Below are 18,261 nucleotides of genomic sequence, written 5' to 3' on the forward strand. Positions count from 1 at the left end.
GGAGGTGAAAGACAAGCCCCCACTCCTTAGGAGCGGGCTGTGCACAGTCACTTCCTTCCTAAGAGCATAGGATGGAAAGGGGGAGAGAGAGTCAGCTTACAGTGGAGACCCCTGACCACACTGCCGCAGCCAGGTGATCAAGGTCAGTATCAGCAGTGACAACTGATAGCTTGCACTCTTGACCTGAAGTGCCAAGAATGGCCCTTTACCTCTGAAAAGACCTTCCTCCCCCAAACACCAGAACCCAGTTCAATCATGAGAAAAATATCAGACAAACCTAAATTGAAGGACAGCCTACAAAATACCTTAAGTTTTGATGTTAGACTCATCAGAAGTGAGAAGCTGTCACTTTCTAGAGGAGCCTAAGGGGACGGGATGATTAAACATAGTGCTGTATCCTTGATGATGTCCTGGGACAGAGAAGTGACGTTAAGGAAAACTTGAGGTATCTGAGTAAAGAATGGGCTTTAGTTCATATAAACATATCAATATTAGCTCATTAGCTGTGACCAGTGGGTCGTATTAAGGTAGGATGTTAATAGCGGAGACAGCGTGGGGTAGATGAGGACTCTCTGTGCTATCTGTGCAACTTTGCTGTAAATCTAAAGCTATTCTAAACTGAAAAGTTAACGGAAAAGAGAAACTTAAAATATTTTTTTAATTTTTACATTTTATTTTATACATTTTTCATTAAAATCTGATTTTTTCCCCAACCCACATACCTGATCTTTAAAATAAATGAAATATTTCAACCTTACAGAAAAAATAAGAAGACAATGTAAGGAGCATTGAGCTTTATCAAATCATAATATTTGGCATATGTGCTTTTTGTCATTTTAAAAGAAATAAAACATAGACACAGTTAAACCCCCTCTCTAATCCCATTCCTCTGCTCCCACCCCATGTAGGTTTTTATACTATTACAACAAAATGCATCTATAAATAATCTATATACAACAGTATTTGAAGCGAAACTTTTTCTTTAAAGGAGGGGGAGGGAAAAGAAAGGGAAGATTGAGGGAAGGAGCCCCACCCTAGAGGAGAAGCTGGTCAGAGGAGGATATGGAAGGTCCCCAAAGAGGCAGACCTGGCTGCTGGAAACCAGCCACTACCGAGGATTCCCTGTAAAATAGGGCCCTAACGCGCAGGCGCAGCTGGGTGGAGTTTTTTACCCTCCGTTCAATGAGTGTCAACCTAATGCCAAATACGTTCTAAACATTATCTCATTGAATCCTCCAATAACTCTGCGAAGCAATGATTCCTCTCTTGTTTGTGCAGATGAGGACATTAAGAGTCAGAGAAGGTGTGTGATGGGGGCTTTGGCAGAGAGAGTATGGCTGGAATTGGAGCCCAGCTCTGTACAAATCCACACTCTTCATCCTACTTAACTGTTCCCATTTCCAGAGCATACAAACCGCCAGCAAGGCCCTTGACAAGTGCTTTAAATACATCATCACATACATTCTCAGTTTGAATACCAGGTTCTATCATGATCCCAATTTTATAGATGAAGGAACAATCTTAGAGGGTTTAACAGGGAGGTTTGTAAGTCCCACAGGTAGGAAATGGTGGTACAGATATTTAAACACAGGTCCATGATTTTGAAAACCCAAATGTTAAAGCGCTAGCCTGTCTCACTTTCCGTGGTAATGACTGGAGTGGTTGTCACTGCACAGCACGTGGCCTAGGAGGCCTCTCCCCGCCCTACTTCCCCTAAATCCAGGATCAGTTGAAGTGACTGAATGACCACTGAGGCCCTGCTCACTATCCTCAGCTCTCATTGCCCAGAGATCCGCATTTCACACAGGAAGGCCAGCCTGCTGAGGGCATTGCCACCGTTGACACCAAGGCACTGTTGCCTCAGCTCAGCAAAGGAGCAGCAATGCCTCTCCTGCCAGCTGCAGGCCTCTGTAGTGGATCCTGTGATAAATTTTTTAGCAGCATCTCAACTCAATCAAAGTGCACATTTCATGGTGGCTTCAGGTGCTCAGAGTCTGGCCTGCAGTGCAGATACAGTCTGTGCCACACAGGGTGATAGCTACTAGCGGTGGCCTCTGATAAACAGGGGGGCCAGTAGCTACACAAACTGCAGACCAGTTAGACATGCCAATAGGGCTTGAGCTGCAGAGGCCCCACCGCTTGCATTGCCTGGCGATGCACGATGCAGGGAGTAGATTCATTAGCAGAAGGGACATAGCAAAAGACAAAGACTCAAAGCCCCTGAGAATTATGTCCAGAATCTTTTGTGCCCATGTACCTCAGCAAGCTTGTTGTTCAGAAGACAACTAGGACTTGCTAGAGGGCCCAGGGGAAGATGCTTCTGGAATCGCCACCACCCACAACATGGCCAGAGTGCCAGGGTGCAGTTAACTCTGGCAATGGTCCACCAGGATGCTTTCCACTGCCTTTGTTCAAAGAGTCGCTGGGCCACCTGCATGACTTCGATGAGCAGAGGTTTAGCCCTGTGTTGTGACCCTGCGTGTGGTAGCGGCATGTAATTCTAGGGTGCATCAGATGCATTATATCCCAGAGACATTATCAGGATTCCTTGGGAAATGTTATTGCCTAGCAGTTTTGGGCATTAAGCTGTGAGCTGTGGCAGCAACCATATTTAATATGAGGATTTGCTTATGTTATTACAGTTTGGTGGGGTGGGACTGGCAAAGTGGTATTCTTACGTATCCTGTTCATCTCCTGGATTTTTGAGGAAATAGAACGGTCGAGAGACTGAGTGGGAAGGCGGGGAAGGAAGTATCCTCACTTCCAGGGGAAGGTGGAGCAGGTCACAGCCAATGAACAAGGGACACAGAGATGCTTCTGCCTTGAGTGTGACACCACCCCCCTAGCTGGCTGGGATGAGCTGAGAGGAAAGCAAGCGGTGGAAGGAAGGTGTTTGCATAGAGTTTAGAATTGGACCTATGACCACCGGGAATAAGAAATTGATTTCTTGACAATTTGGATTTTTCTACATCAACCAGGGATGGACTTGGAAGAAAGAGAAAGAAAACAATGTTAAATTTTATGGGCCAGTTTGGGGCATTTTATTTTGCAGGCATTGTGTTCTTATTATCTGCTGCATATTGTTTAATGCTGTCTGGGAAGCTTGGTTGGATGACATTGTTGGGCATTATCTAAGATGGGAACTTTAAAATGAAAGGATCGGGGCTTCCCTGGTGGCGCAGTGGTTGAGAGTCTGCCTGCCAGTGCAGGGGACACGGGTTCAAGCCCTGGTCTGGGAGGATCCCACATGCCGCGGAGCAGCTGGGCCCATGAGCCACAATTACTGAGCCTGTGTGTCTGGAGCCTGTGCTCTGCAACAAGAGAGGCCGCGATAGTGAGAGGCCCACGCACCGCAATGAAGAGTGGCCCCCGCTTGCCACAACTAGAGAAAGCCCTTGCACAGAAACGAAGACCCAACACAGCCATAAATAAATTAATTAATAAAAAAAAAGGATCAAACAAAAAAAAGGATCAAAAAAAAAAAAAAGAAAGGATCAAACAATTTCTTAGTAACTTAGTTGTATCTAAAGCAAATCTCAAGAATATTTACAGGAACACAAAAACATCCAGCACCCAACAAGGTAAAATCACTCTGTCTGGCATCAAATAAAAATACAAACACTAATGAGGAGAAAAATTTATTAACTGCAACCAATTCAGAACTAACACAGGCAAGGACAAAAAGTTAAGTAGAGACAGAAAATATTTAAAAGCTTGAAATTGAACTAAAGACAAAAACTATAGTGTGTGAGATGGAAAAATACACTGATGGGATTAAGGGCAGAGTGGACTTTGCAGAAGAAAAGATCAGTGAACTTGAACACTAGAAATGATCTAAAATGAAACACAGAGGCTCTTGGAGCATGACATTATTGATACACACGGCAATATGATGAATCTCGAAATGATTACACTAAGTGAAAGAAATCACACACACACACACACACATACTAGTACATACTGTATGATTCCATTCATATACAATTCTGGACAATGCAAATACTCGATAGTAACAGAAGGCAGATCACCAGTTACCTGGGGATGAGGAGGGCAGGTAAGGGTGGGAAGGAAAGGGGGAGAGGAAACTTTTGGAAGTAATGTATATGTTCATTATCTTGAGTTGGGTGATAGCTTCTTGTATACATTCATCAAAACTTATCAAACTGTACACAAATATTTGAAGTTTATTGTATGTTAGTTATATCTCAATAAAGCTGTCAAAAAAAAACACATTAGAAAGTTTGCCCACCTATGTTAAAGATGAGAAAACTGATCGGGAAGTTAAGGGACTTGCCTAAGATCAAACAGTTCATAAGTGACTCAGGGTTCTGAATTCTATAGCCCTTTTAGTGGCATCAGATGGCAACATCATAGTTAATATTCCTTAAACCTGCTTTTTGAAAGGATTGTATTTTCAAAAATCTCTACAATAAATGGTGAACATTTGCTGATGGACCCTCTTTAATAGACACAGTACTTTCCACCACGTTACATATTATGAGTATATTAATTTAGTTGTAAAATGTCAGTCTTCCCACCCCTCCCAAGCCAGTATAAAGTAAGCTCTCAAGGGCAGGGATTTAGTTTTGTATACTATGTGTATTGAATATCTTTTCTATATCTCCTCTGGCTTCTTTGTCTCTTGTTCTAGCTGTCACTTTGGTGACTGAATGTGCATGCACTCCATTGGATTTTAGAGACATAACCCGTCAGTGCCCTGCCTCGTGCCTGCCTCTGGCACCTCTGGTCTCATGTCCCAGGGTTTAACTATGGGTGCTGCAGCAAAATCCCACTCATGTAGCATGTGTTACTTGGAAGCGTGGGTTTCCCTCATGGGATGAAACTTTTCTAATAGAAGGAGGGATCCAGTAGATCAGTTCTGCCTCCTTTCACCTCCTGATGGATGGTCCTTCCGTGACTTCTCAGGGATGGTGCTGCAGGATCAAGCAGTCAGACTCAGCGCTGGCAGGTATGATGCTCCCATACTCACCCGTCCTCCTTCCCCATTTTACTTCCTTTGACCGTCACTCCTACCTCCTTGGATCAAATTCCCTTTAAGTAAAACACATAAGCTCCTTTCCTCAGGCTCTGTTTTCTGCTTTAAGAGTTGGTAAGAGCAGTGGTCTCAGAAATCAGACCCCTGAATGGAGTTTGGAGCTGTGTCATTCATCAGTTGGATGGCAATAAGAACCCCTGCACCAACGATGAGTGGGGTACTAATAACTTCCGGGAGACAGTGGCATTCTAATGATTAACATTTTCACCCAGCTTTACTTGGGATGAAGCACAGGTAGAAGGTGAGGTGTTGAGATACGTGGTGACTGCAGCTCTTGAATAGTATGGGGACAATGATATTTATAGGGCTGACTCTTTAAAAGCTTCACTAAAACCTTACAAAAATCACAAGCTCAGAAGTGCCAACTCACAAATTATGTTGTGAAAACTAGACCTTTCTAAGGCAGCTTTCAAGAAGATGCTCATCTCTGCAGCCGCAGGGCAGGCGGTGCTGAAGATCAGTCCCAGCATCTAGTTGAAAGGGTATCAGAGCTGCAAAGAGACAGATGCACAACAGGACAAGTGTCCCATATCGTGGTCATGTCTTGAATAGGAAAATAGGGAAACCCTGAGACTCAAGCTAGAGTAATTTGGGTAGATGAGCCAGAGGACATTGAATCCCCTGCTGCTTTTGAACTCTCCAGACTGGCAGAGGATCCCCATCTCTCTGTCAGAGGAGAGCAGCGTCCTCTTGCTTGGAGACTGCAATGACCTGCCTTAGGGAGGTTCTGCCTCATGAGGTTCTGCTTGTTTTCCACAAGCCTTTCCCTCACTTCTGCTCATTCATCCAGGCTGATAACAAAAGCTGGATTTCAACAAAACCTGAGTAGAGAAGTACAGCCCTGCTATGGAAGAAAACAGCTTAAAATATGAAAGAGTCAAAGGACCTATTTAATATATACCAGCAGAGACCAGAACACATGTGTGTGTAGATCTTGTGGGTGTTTAACCAGAGAGGAATATAAGGCTAGAAAGGAGAGAATTTATTGTTGAGGCACCTGCCCATGAATTAGGTTTCAATGGTCTGGCAGGGACCTTTGTGTTTGAAGTTGGTCCTAACAGTTTTCTGGGATGGCTATTTGAAGCTTGTGCCTGACAATGGGTTACAGCCCACAGTATTTTCCTTTTCAAAGTGTGGTCCGCAGAACAAAAGAATCAGCATCACCTGGGGAAATGAAAACTCTCTACTGAATCAAAGACTGTGGGGTGAGCTCTAGCAATCTGTGTTTATAATAAGTCTTCCAAGTGACTCTGTGGTTTGAGAACCACTGGCTTACAACAATGAGGTGGAGAAGCCAGGATTTCTTTGGTGTAGTATTTAAGGAAGGGGTCAGGGGGCTCAGAGAGATGGAGATGTTAGAATGGATTTGTTATGTAAGACATGAGGGCCACTTTGAGTATGGTCCCTCTGAGGATCCTATGGGCACCCCTTCATTGAAGCAATAATGAAGACACAGATGATGGGGACACTGGCACCTGTAAGAAACGTGGTGATGGTCACCTTCTGGAGGGTGGGGTTAACCATGGGAGATGCTGCTCTAAACCTGGGCTCCCTTGTATCAACGAGACAATGGGATTCTAGAATGACAGTGTTCAGGTGGCAGCACTTAGGGTCAGAGGCAAGGTGGTGTCATGACTCTAATAGGCAGTGAGGCTGAAGTGGCAATTGAGGTGCATTGATCTCCAGGGATTTGTGGAAATGGCTAAAGAGATCCAGGCAATGGGAGGGTATGTGGTGATAGATAGATGACTGATGACAGCGTTGCCTGGCTTGTAAAATAACACAAAAGGCTCATCTCAGCTGCCACAGTGGAAAGCACAGCCCCTCGTCTGGTTTTACTCGGTCTCAGAGTCTACACTTTCAATAGATGGCAACATCCCCTCAGGAAGGACCTTGTGATGTGACTGTATAAATGTATGGTCGGTATTCCACAGACCCTTCCCCACAATGACTGGGGCCACTGGCCAGGCTAACTGTGTGCTGGGAAAAGAAGGATACCCAGGTTTGGGGGGACTGTTAGCTCTGGGGTCTGGGAACCAATACACCATCACGACCTTTGAACCTGGGAAGCCTTTGCCACGCCAGCCCCAGTCCTGATAAGTTTTGGCTTCCTTACAGCTAGAGCTCCCTCCACTTCCTGGCCCACATTCCCAAGGCTGTTACAATAAAAAGGGACCCACAATTTCTACTAGCTTGTTTCTTCCTTATACCTAGCCAGAGAGGGTCTAAAATAATTATTGAGTCACGTGCTTTATCTTACTTGGAGAAACAGTGTTCCGAAGTGTTAGAAATTGAAGTCTCTCTTTGACAAGGTTGGGCTGACCAGCGCAAAGTGATCTTTTTCTCAAGATCACTTAGGTGTGACCTCAGATTCTCTCTTTTCTAAGTGTAGGAAATCATAACCGCCCATATTCTGCTCTTCTTTCCCTCTGGGCAGGTCACAGAGATTAGGGCAAGGAGAGATATTCAAGCAACAGGCTTCCTTGGAAGGTGCAGGTCCACGTACGTCCACAGCCCCTGAATTAGGAGAGGGAACTCTCTCTTCTGCCAGCCCATGGCTTCTTGCATGCAGCCATGAGGACTGGTTGACAGAAAGCCAAAGCAGTATGGCTAGGCCCACGACTGTTACCTATGCTGAGCTCGCTGGAATCAGCAGGGGAAGTGGCAGATCTGCAGAACCCCAGCAGCTCCCAGTCACGCAACACAAAATCAAGCATCTCCCCTCCAGGGTCTCCCTCCTAGGCCTGCTCTGCTTTCCTGTCATCACTCTGGGGGGGGAGGTCTACTGCCCTCAACATCCTTGTTTGCATATTCCTTCTGTGGTGATGAGCCTGGCTGGTTTTCTTGGAGATGTGTACAGGCCGCGATAGGCCTCTGTGATCTAAAAAGCCCCTCCTCGGGGCCACTCTCTCAGCGCAGTTGATGTTAAGCCAACCTGTGTTGTTTCCCACTGTCTTCATACTTCTCGTTCCGTGGCAGAAGTCTGTTTTCTTGGTTTAGGTCTGCTTATAGCTGAAGTGCTTTTAATATACTTTTAGATTTCCTTTTCTTCCCCATCGATAAAAGTTTTATGAAGGACAAGTCCTCCACACAGAGAGACCCTGCTGCATATTTCCTCATCCTCCAAGTTGGGATGATCATAGGTGGGGTTTTCAGAGGTCTCCTATGTACAGATGGGATGGAGGATTTACATGCCACACAAAAGAGCAGTGCAGATAATGGACCGTGCAGATGTCTTTGACCAGTTCTCTTGGTTAAGTACAGAAATACAAGCATTGGTTGGGCATCTCTTGGCTATTGGGGGCAGCGAGGCCAAGGGTATGAATCTAGCCTTCAAGGATCTCATAGTCCAGCTAGGGAGGGATTGAGGGATATATAAAAACAGAAAGATAATAGACCTGTATATAAGGCACCTGATAGGGAGAAAAATGATGACCTCACTGACGACATCACTGAGGCAGTGATACTGAAACAAGGTTTTGAAGACAGATAAGGTGGGAAAGCAAATTGCTAGCAAGAAGAATGGAATATAACAGCCACAGGAAACAGCATTATGTCTGCTGGAAAATACAAGTAGATGATGGTTCTGCTGGAGTTTAATCAGTGGGAAAAGTGAAAGGAAACAAAACTGGAGAAGTAGGCAGGGCCGGGCCACAGATTGTCCGGCATCTAGAAGTGCAGGCTCTCTCCTCTAGGCCCGTGCTTGTCTATGTATGGCTCCAGGGCCAGCCGCATCCTCATCACCGGAGAACTGGTTAGAAATGTAGGTTCTCAGGTCCCACCCTAGCAATCGAATGAGGAACACAGGGGCCGGGCTGGCATTCTCAATATTAACAAGCTTTCCAAGTGATCCTGATGCACACAGAGGTTAGAACCTCTGCTTTTGAGGGTGAGGAGCCATGGCAGGTTCTGAGCATTGAGAAGTTGGGGATTTAAAAAGATCCTCTTACAGCTGTGTGGAAGCAGCCTTGGAAAGGACAGGCCTCATGGCAGAGTCACCAACTGAGAGACTATTCCAACCGTCCAGATGAGAAACAAAGAGGAGAACAAACACCCAAGCAGTACAGAAATGGAAGAACTGGAGAGAAGAGCAGAGAGGTGAGAGGTGAGAAGGGAGACTTGGAGTCCAGCTGGACATGGAAGGTGAGGGCTGGATCTGGGCAAGGGGAGCTTCTGCTGCTGAGCCTGAGGTTGCCAGAGGACGGCCAGTGTGGTCATGCCAGCTACCCCAGAGTTAGGCGTTCTCGGTGCACCTCAGCATCTACAGCAATGCTTTGTAGCTGCATTTTCCCTTGACTTTCATGGTGAAGAAGCAAAGCTCTTTTTGAGCCTTCAGAACTATTGACATGAGGATGGCTGATTATTCTACGTAAAGAAAATTTCTCAAAACCAGTCTTGCTAATGGAAAGAATGCGTAGAGCACGCACATGTGCACCAGTGTGTGTGCCATATTACTCTTTTGACTTCTGGTATTTTGTATTTCCCAGGTGCCCGCATTTGTGGGCAACAGGAGGTAGAATGAGGTGAGTTCCATACCTGTCAGTACTTCATTACATCTACGTCGATATTGTCTCAGCCTCTGGGTATTTGGACTCCAGCAAACTGTACACATAGGAAAGCTTGAGAACTTTTTTGGGGGGGGTTGAAGGGTGGGGTGGTCACTTTCAAACTTAAGCATATAAGAATGTTCTAAAATTCAGGCCATAAGCTACAGAGTGTGATTGTGTTGCTTTATCGTCCTAGAACAGGGCACTCACGAGTCACACTAACTGATTGTCTTATTTCCACCAGATGCCCTATTGTGTGTTGAATTGCGTCCCCTTACAAGACATGTCCAAGTCCTAGCCCCAGTACCTGTGAATTTGACCGTATTTGGAAACGGGTCTTTGTAGATATAATCGGGTTAATATGAAGTCATATTCATTAGGCTTGGCCCTAATCCAATGACTGTGTCTTTATAAGAAGAGGGAATCTGGACACAGACATAGACACAGGGAGAATGTCATTTGACTATGGAGGCAAAGATTGGAGTGATGCATCTATACGCCAAGGATTACAACCACCAGAATCTAGGAAGAGGTAGGAAGGATCCTCCCTTAGAAACTCTGGAGAGAGCCTTGATTCTGGACTCCTGGAGTCCAGAACTGGAGACAAAAAAATGTCTATTGCTTTAAGCCATCCAAGTTTGTGGCCATTTATTATGGCAGCCCAAGAGACTAATACATGCTCCAAGTTTTAGCAAGTTGAGATCTACAATTCCAACACAAAAATGGAAATGTAAAGCAGAAAACAAAAATCAACAAAAAATACAAACAATCAGAGATGATTTGAAACTTATACATTTCAGACTTTGTAATCAGAGAGGGTGGGGAGATGGAAGGAGAGTCTCCTGTGTGTGAAATATGAAGAAAAAAGATAGTGCACTTTTTATCAGACTGTCTGAAAGTGCAACAGACTGCCTTCTAAGATGGAAGGGAAAATTCTCCATAACTTTCAGGGAAAATAAGGACAGCCAGATAACCTCCCTATTCTGTGACAGGCTGTCACAAAATGAGAGATGGAGAATAATAGGAAAGACAGAGGTGATATAAAATGGTCCCCAGACATGGAGCACTGCTGGATTAACTCCAGCAGCATTTGTGTATGTTGTCATGTCAATAAAATTACGGAAATTGAAACTTGAAATTGAACAGAGTGTGAAAGAAAGAAGATATTACTCAAGGGAGGTAGGCAGTAAATATTCACATTAAGGGGAGGTGATATCATGGAAAGTTTCTGTGGTTTGTGATGCTACCGAAGTCCAAACAAAGGCGTCTAATTTCACTGTTTCCCTTCGTGGCATTTCTGCAGATTGAGCACTTGGTTATAATGAAACTGGGCTCCTGAGAAGTGAAAGCAAAGCTCAAAGATGTGTCAGTAGGTTGGAGTGGACATCTGTTTATTCACAAGTATTGTGGGGCTGCTTTCTCTCAGTTAGAAACTGTGAGCTTGCTTTATTCACCAGCAAGGATTTGATATGAAGAATAGGCTGTAGGTTTCCTGTTCTTGGACAAAGGTGAAAGCTGAAACTGAATGACTCAGGCCAGCCTGGCAGTGTAGCTGGAAATCTACCTCTCCTCTGCCTCTCCTTGCTTAACTGTGGAATGTTTCCTTTTTACTCCCCCCCCAACACCACCACCACCACACACACACAGTCCATGGGGCCCTCCCTACACACCCCTTGCAACCTCTCTCTTCTTCTGCCATCTTGGGCAAAGGTCAGAGTACACTATTTCCTTGGCTGAGTCTGAGAACTGCTGCAGACCAGTTTGTTCCCCGACTCTAGCCAAGAAAGCCCTTCTGCCAGCTGTTTTCATCCCCAGCAGTCTGAGTGTCCAACGGGAAGTTTGACATTCCCATGCCCTGTGTGGCGGGGCATTGGGAATTCTGTCGATGATCTGCCCACAGAGCAAGCTCCTGACCCAAAATATACAGACAGGTTTTTCCTGACACCCATATAACTGCCAATATTTCCTCTTGGGGATTGCTTTCTACTGAAAGGGTTTGGGTTTGCAGCTGCTTTAAGTTCTTATGCTCTTATAAAAACAAATCAAAATGAGATAAGACAGCATCTAATCCATCACTGCATACATCTATGAAAGGTCCAGAATTGTTGAATTGGTAAGAAAGACCTGTTTTTATCTTTCCTGGGGATGTTATTAATATGCTGAGCTCAAGATGATTTGACTGCATTTTTACAAAGCAGTAGAAGATCCTTATTTTGTAAATGGAAACCGAGCCTTAGAGGTGTTAGAAATTTTGACCAAGGTTACAGAGTTACGGTTGGAATCCAGGTGTACATCTCTCCCAAACCATGCTCTTGACTGCTATGGCACACTACCACTCTTGAGCTGCAATTTCCAGGGAAGCACAGAATGTCAGAACTGGGTGACCTTAGAGGTCATCCAAGCAACCCTCCAGCCAATACATAAATCTTCTTTGTTTCACTGCTGGAAAGTGGTTGTCTGGGTGCTGCCTGCACACCTTTAGTGTCAGAGAAGTTACCACCTCTCCAGGTAGTCCATACTATATTTTGGATCATATCTAAGCATTAAAGAATATATTTTTGTTGTTGTTGTGATTTGAGGTGTTCGCATGTGTAACCTTAACCCATTCATCCTAGCTCTTTCCTCTGGGACCACACAAAAGAATCCCAATGCTTTGGCAGCCTGTGGATCATATAAGGACAGGTTTTGCCTCTCAATAAACTTTTACTTTTCATTCTTTCTAGAAGACCTCATCCGTAATGATTTCTAGACATTTTGCTTTCCTTGGAACATACTACAGTTTGTTAAAGTTCCTTTGTAATTGTAGGAAACAGAATTTAGAAACAATAATCTAAACGGAATTTAAAAATAAACCGCCAGAAAATAGCAAGGTGAGACTCTTTCCCCCTGTCCTTTTACCACCTTTGGATCCTTGGAAGCAGCCTGGTATTGACCAAGTTTCTCACAAGATTAACTTGGACTCTGCTCTGAGTTATAATTTGAGATGACCCAGGCATACCTTTACACTATTAACAAATAGAGCAATTTTATGAACACAGGCCATGGTGAAAATTCTTAGCCCTTTGTGTATTCCATTGACCAACCTTTGTAAAGTCATAAACATACTCCTTGGTCCAAACTGAACTCATTAAAATCTAACATTCCAATTGATGTTATAAATTTTGCTGTCTAGATATCTCCCCCATGGCTATTTGCCAAAAGACCTTCATATAAATCTATAGATGAAACAATCTTATCAGTTCCAATACATTGATTAGGGCAAACGTTCCAGGTAAGCATATGCATTTTGGACACAGCCTGCAATTGTCTATAAATCATCCAGTTTAGGAGCAAGAACTCTTGAGAAGCTCAAACTTGCAAGAAATGTGTTGTCTCTATCTTAGTTCACTTGGGCTGCTATAGCAAAATACCATAGATGGGTGGCTTAACAAACAGACATTTATTTCTCACAACTCTGGAGGCTGGGAAGTACAAGATCAAGGTCCTGGTTGATTCAGTTCCTGGTGAGGACCCTCTTCTTTGTTTGTAGATGACATCTTCTGGCTTCATTTTCACAGGGAGAGATAGTCTCTCTCCCTGTCTCTTCTTGTAAGGGCACCAATCCCAGCATGAGGGCTTCACTCTCATGACCTAATTACCTCCCAAAGGACCCCCCTCCCTGCCCAAATGCCATCACATTGGACATTAAGGTTTCAATGTATCCATTTTGGGTGAGGGACACAATATTGTCTATAGCAGTCTCCAATTCAGCATTGCTTTCATCTTCTGCTAAGTGGCGAATAACCCTTTCCTCTGAGTCAGCAAGACAGTATCTTTTCAGAGTCATTCTCTCCTCTCTCTATGCTGTATCTTGCTGGGTAATATCTACTCAGTTTTCTCTAACATATACCTGTGAATTCTGAAAGCACAAACCAGGTTCCTTTTTTGGCTCAGATATGGTCTTGCTGGGTTTCATATAACAAAGCGGAAGCAATAGTTGACCATCTGCTTGCTATTTGCCAGGCACTCTCTCACATACATGATCTTATTTAATCCTCCAATAGCGCTATAAAGTAGAAAAAATATTATTCCCACCTCATAGAGAAATCTGAGAAACCGAGGTTCAGAGAGGGGAAATGACATGCCCAAGGCAAGAAACTGGCAGAGTCAATCTTCAAACTCTTGGAAGCTCATTCTAGGCCTAGCTCATTCCGCTACCCCCAGATTGCTTTACTGTTCCAAATTGTAGTCCTCCAAGGTGATTTGAAAGCATGTCAATCATTTTCTCCTCAGAGGCAGGGCTTCCCTATAGAATGATCCTATTGTGATATCCCTGAACTAATTCCAGTTTCATTTTAAAGTTAATCAAGGAGGACTAACACAAAGTTACTTGTTCTACTGCAATTACTTTATCTAAATGAGATAGGCTACTTTGGCTTGACTTTTCTCACCAGATCAAATCAAATCAATGATTTTTAAGCATCCAAATGTGTTTTTGCTTAGAAAACAGGAGAAAGCAAAGTAAAAGATTTTTCTGAGTTACAGGAAGAAATTTTTGTCAATCAATTCATATTACTAGAAATCTTTGGGATTCAAGATTTAAAAGGTAGAGGCAGAATGGGTGAAAAGGTGGGTACTGAATTTGACTGAATTGCAAACTAACAGCATCCAAAGGGCTTTGTGGTGAAGGTGTTTTCAAATGCTACAGAATAATGCAAATCTCTAAATCTTTGAGCCAGAATTCCCTTAGAATTTAGAGTATGGGTCAGGGCTTCCCAGGCTCCCAGGGCCAGACAGGTAGTGTCCGTGTGTGACAGAGCTGAGTATAGGTTTATAGAGAATCATGGTACACACTTTGACCAAAGGCATTGAAACAAAAATTAAATGCTCCAGTGGCCAAACAAGCAAGACTCTTTGTTCCTGGAATTCTAATTAATGACCCCTAGGCCATTAATGACCTACTCTTTTTGCTACTTAGTGACCAGCTCTTTATAAGGTACAGAATTCAACTCCTCCTGAAGGCACTGGTTTCAGATTCTTTGGTCAGCTCTGGAGGCCTGAGAGGACCACTCTGTACATGTAAGCATACTACAAGGGAAAATAAATGTACTTACGAGAGGAGAAAAGATCTGAGATTGTATTCATAATACAACCCAAGTGGAATGATGATAAAAATGAAGAGATTCTCCCTTTAGCTGCTTCAAAGTCTCAAGTTCTACAGCTTTTTGGGGTGATCCCATTGATGACTTTTTAAATGATTCAAGTATTTCTCTTATGTCCAATGGAACCAGCATCTTCTTCTCTTTGCTCTTTTTTTTTTATTAAAAAATTTTTATTATGGGAAAATTTTGAACATACAAAAGGAGAGAGAATAGCATAATGAAGCCCTTGGTATTCATCACCCAGCTTCAATATTAGTAAGCTCACAGCCAATCTTGTTTCCTCTGTATTCCTACTCGCTGACTTTGCCCTCTCCACCACCCCCATTTTTTTAAGCAAATTTCAGCCATCATGTCAATTTATATGTAGATATGTATGTATCTCTAAAACTTAGGTATTCTTTTTTAGAATTCCTAACGATAACTACAATACCATTCATTATTACAAAAAAAATCCCTTAATATCATTAAATATCCAATCAGTGTTCACATTTCCTTGATTGTTGCACTCTTTTTATTTTTTATAGTTTGGTTCAACCCAGATACAAATAAGGTCCATACACTGCAATTGTTATGTCTATCATAAGTCTCTTTTAACCTAAATGTTCCTTTCCATCTCATTTTGCTCTCTTTTTCTTTTAATTTAGTTGTTAGGGAAACTGAATTGTCTGTCTTAAAGGGTTTTCCACTGTCTGGATTTTACAAATTGGATCGCATTGCATGATTTAATGAGTTCCTCTAAATTGCTAGTTAGATCTAGGCTTGATTCAGTTTTGAATTTTTTTTTTTTTAGCAAGACCGTTTCATTGGAGGAGTTCTGGACTTTCAACAGGAGATCCATGAAGTCCAGGTATCTCTCTTTGTAATGTAAACAGCCTTGATAATAATTGTTTAGATCCATCAATTTATTTGTAGTTACCAAATATTGATTTCCTAATTCTATCATTTTTTTTTCCCAGTGAGACTGAGTCCAGTTCAGAAGCAAAGGAAAGCTTTCTTCTTCTTTTTTTTTTAAATTAATTAATTAATTAATTAATTTTTTGGCTGTGTTGGGTCTTCGTTTCTGTGCGAAGGCTTTCTCTAGTTGTGGCAAGCGGGGGCCACTCTTCATCGCGGTGCGTGGGCCTCTCACTATCGCGGCCTCTCTTGTTGAGGAGCACAGGTTCCAGACGCGCAGGCTCAGTAATTGTGGCTCACGGGCCCAGTTGCTCCACGGCATGTGGGATCTTCCCGGACCAGGGCTCAAACCCGTGCCCCCTGCATTGGCAGGCAGATTCTCAACCACTGCGCCACCAGGGAAGCCCTCCATCATTTCTTCACTTGGTATCTGGAATACTTCTATAAAGAAAAACTTTCCCTCTACATCAATTTGTTTACTCTGAGGTATATCTTTTTGTAGGAAAAGAAAGTTACTTGCTTGATGCTTTCTTTGAATTTACCAGTCTTCAGAATAATGAACTGGTTTCCTAATTTTCCAAAAGTTACTACTGAGTTTCTTTTTTGCTGTTGTTATTTTTTAGCATCACTTAAGCTTATGGATTCAAACATATTTATGTGATATCAAGCTATCGAAATTTATCCTTATCAATGGCCAAATTATCCCAATTTTGGATAGTGGGAGATTTTTCAATTTGGATCCTGAGTCCTTTTGACAAAATCCTAATAGTTCTTAATTGCCTCTTTGCTTTATAGTATAATAAGCTGTTTTAAGTTCACTTTATTCATTTCCTGTCCCAGATCTGGAGTCAGCCATTTCTTCAAGGAGAGTCCTTTTTGGAGAAACATTTAGAAACCATAGTCTGGATACTAGGGGTGCTCACTGCTACTGGATTGGTCATTGTTTCTATACTTTTCAGCAGATTGAGCCAGGAAATAATTACATTTTCAAAAGATAAAATTCATCATGACTGCATTCTGGTACTTACAATTCAAATTCAGGATTATGGGGTTTTTATTTAACCTCATTGTTTTTATGCCTGTAACCCTCTCCTATACTGAAAATCCCAGTTCTCAAAAATGTCAACATAAGCATTCATCTATTTATTCAAATAAATATTCATTTATTCCCACAATATACACAAAACAATCTAATAATAATAAAACCAACAATGCAAATAACAATATGATAACTGGATACACATAGTTTACAATATTTTTGCAGTTCTTTTATCTTTAGGGCTTATCCTACTTAGGATGTAAAGTCAACCGATGTGTTTTAAAATACCTTAGAATAATTCCTCTGTATGTTGTTATGCCACCAACTTAGGTATATTTACTTCACTTTTCTTAAGAATTTTAGAGAATTCTTTTTTCAAATTTAATTGTGGCTTATACTAGTATGTCCTCCTTATATTAAAGTTTATCTGGAAGCTGTTATTTCTCCTACTTAAATTTTGATTTAATATTTTACTTTCCTGAATTCTGGATTCTGCTCTTTGCCTTGCTTTCTTTGACCATCATTCATTTTCTACACATCTTTGTTTCAAGTTGAAGACCTCCCCAGTTAAATCTACCCCAAATTATCACTAATGCACTTTACATGCACAGGAGACTTTTAATTAAGGATTATCTCTGGGTAATGTGTAGGGCTGATAGGTAACCACTTCAAACTGAGTGTAAGCATTATATTCTAAAATTAGACAAAATCCCCCACAGGCCTTGGCTTGCTGCCATCTTTTTTCCTCCTGAGCCCCGTCTTCCATTTTCTGGCTTACACCACAAACTCACAGCTATTCATTCATTCCCTCTGCCCTCACCCCCAGGAGAAATAGCTTTATTGGGACTAGCATCTGGAGAAAGTAGTATTATCTGATACATCCTAACAGGTTGAGGAATGCATATAGGCAGACATATCCTTGTTAGCAGACCCTGAAGTAAGGATAGGCAATGCAAGCCTGCTGGGAAAATAGTTTCCCCACCCCCAAAACCCTCTACTAAGCCACTATTAATAAAAATGGAATAATATTCTTAATATACTTCTGTCACCTCAATTACTACCAATTACCAAAATGTGATATATCACATTTTATTAATTTTAAATTTGTCTTCCACATATACCTCAAAGGTTCACCATTTTCAAAAGCTGCTGATCTTCTGAACCTGGCAGCTACAAGTTCAACTGAGAAGAGAGAGGGTAATCTCACTGGCCCAGTGGCCTTTTTCCATTTTTCCTCATCAATTAGGGCCAGGTAATAGGCAGTGCCTCAGGCTTGGGGAGTAGGGTTATCTCCCCCAGCACAATAGCATAATAAAGCATCAGAAGAATGATGGAGAGCCAGCCTGGTGAGACACGTGAGCAGGAAGACACAGCCCCATAGTTGGTGCAGGAAAAAAAGGAATGCTTGCTGGCTTGGGTGCCTTGGGTGTCTATGAACTTTCTCCGTCTTCTTCTTCATCTTCTTTTCCAATCCTGGCCCTGATTCCAGGTATCTAGGAATTGACAGAAGGCTTACCAAGGCAGCTGGTGGGTATGGAGAGGAGTAGGGAGTAGTGGGTGTTTAGGGTGGGGTATTAGTAGCCT

General features: G+C 42.6%; 1 long non-coding RNA gene across 1 annotated transcript; it reads left to right on the forward strand.

Annotated features, from left to right (window-relative positions):
- Positions 1–3,884: 3,884 nt before the first annotated feature.
- Positions 3,885–17,463, forward strand: LOC309629450. Its single transcript, XR_014245082.1, has 2 exons — positions 3,885–3,962; positions 4,503–17,463. It is a non-coding gene; the product is annotated as an uncharacterized lncRNA (long non-coding RNA).
- The last annotated feature ends 798 nt before the right edge of the window (positions 17,464–18,261 follow it).

This window comes from Balaenoptera borealis (assembly GCF_965194805.1).
Source record: "Balaenoptera borealis genome assembly, chromosome: 5".
Lineage (NCBI taxonomy): Eukaryota > Metazoa > Chordata > Mammalia > Artiodactyla > Balaenopteridae > Balaenoptera > Balaenoptera borealis.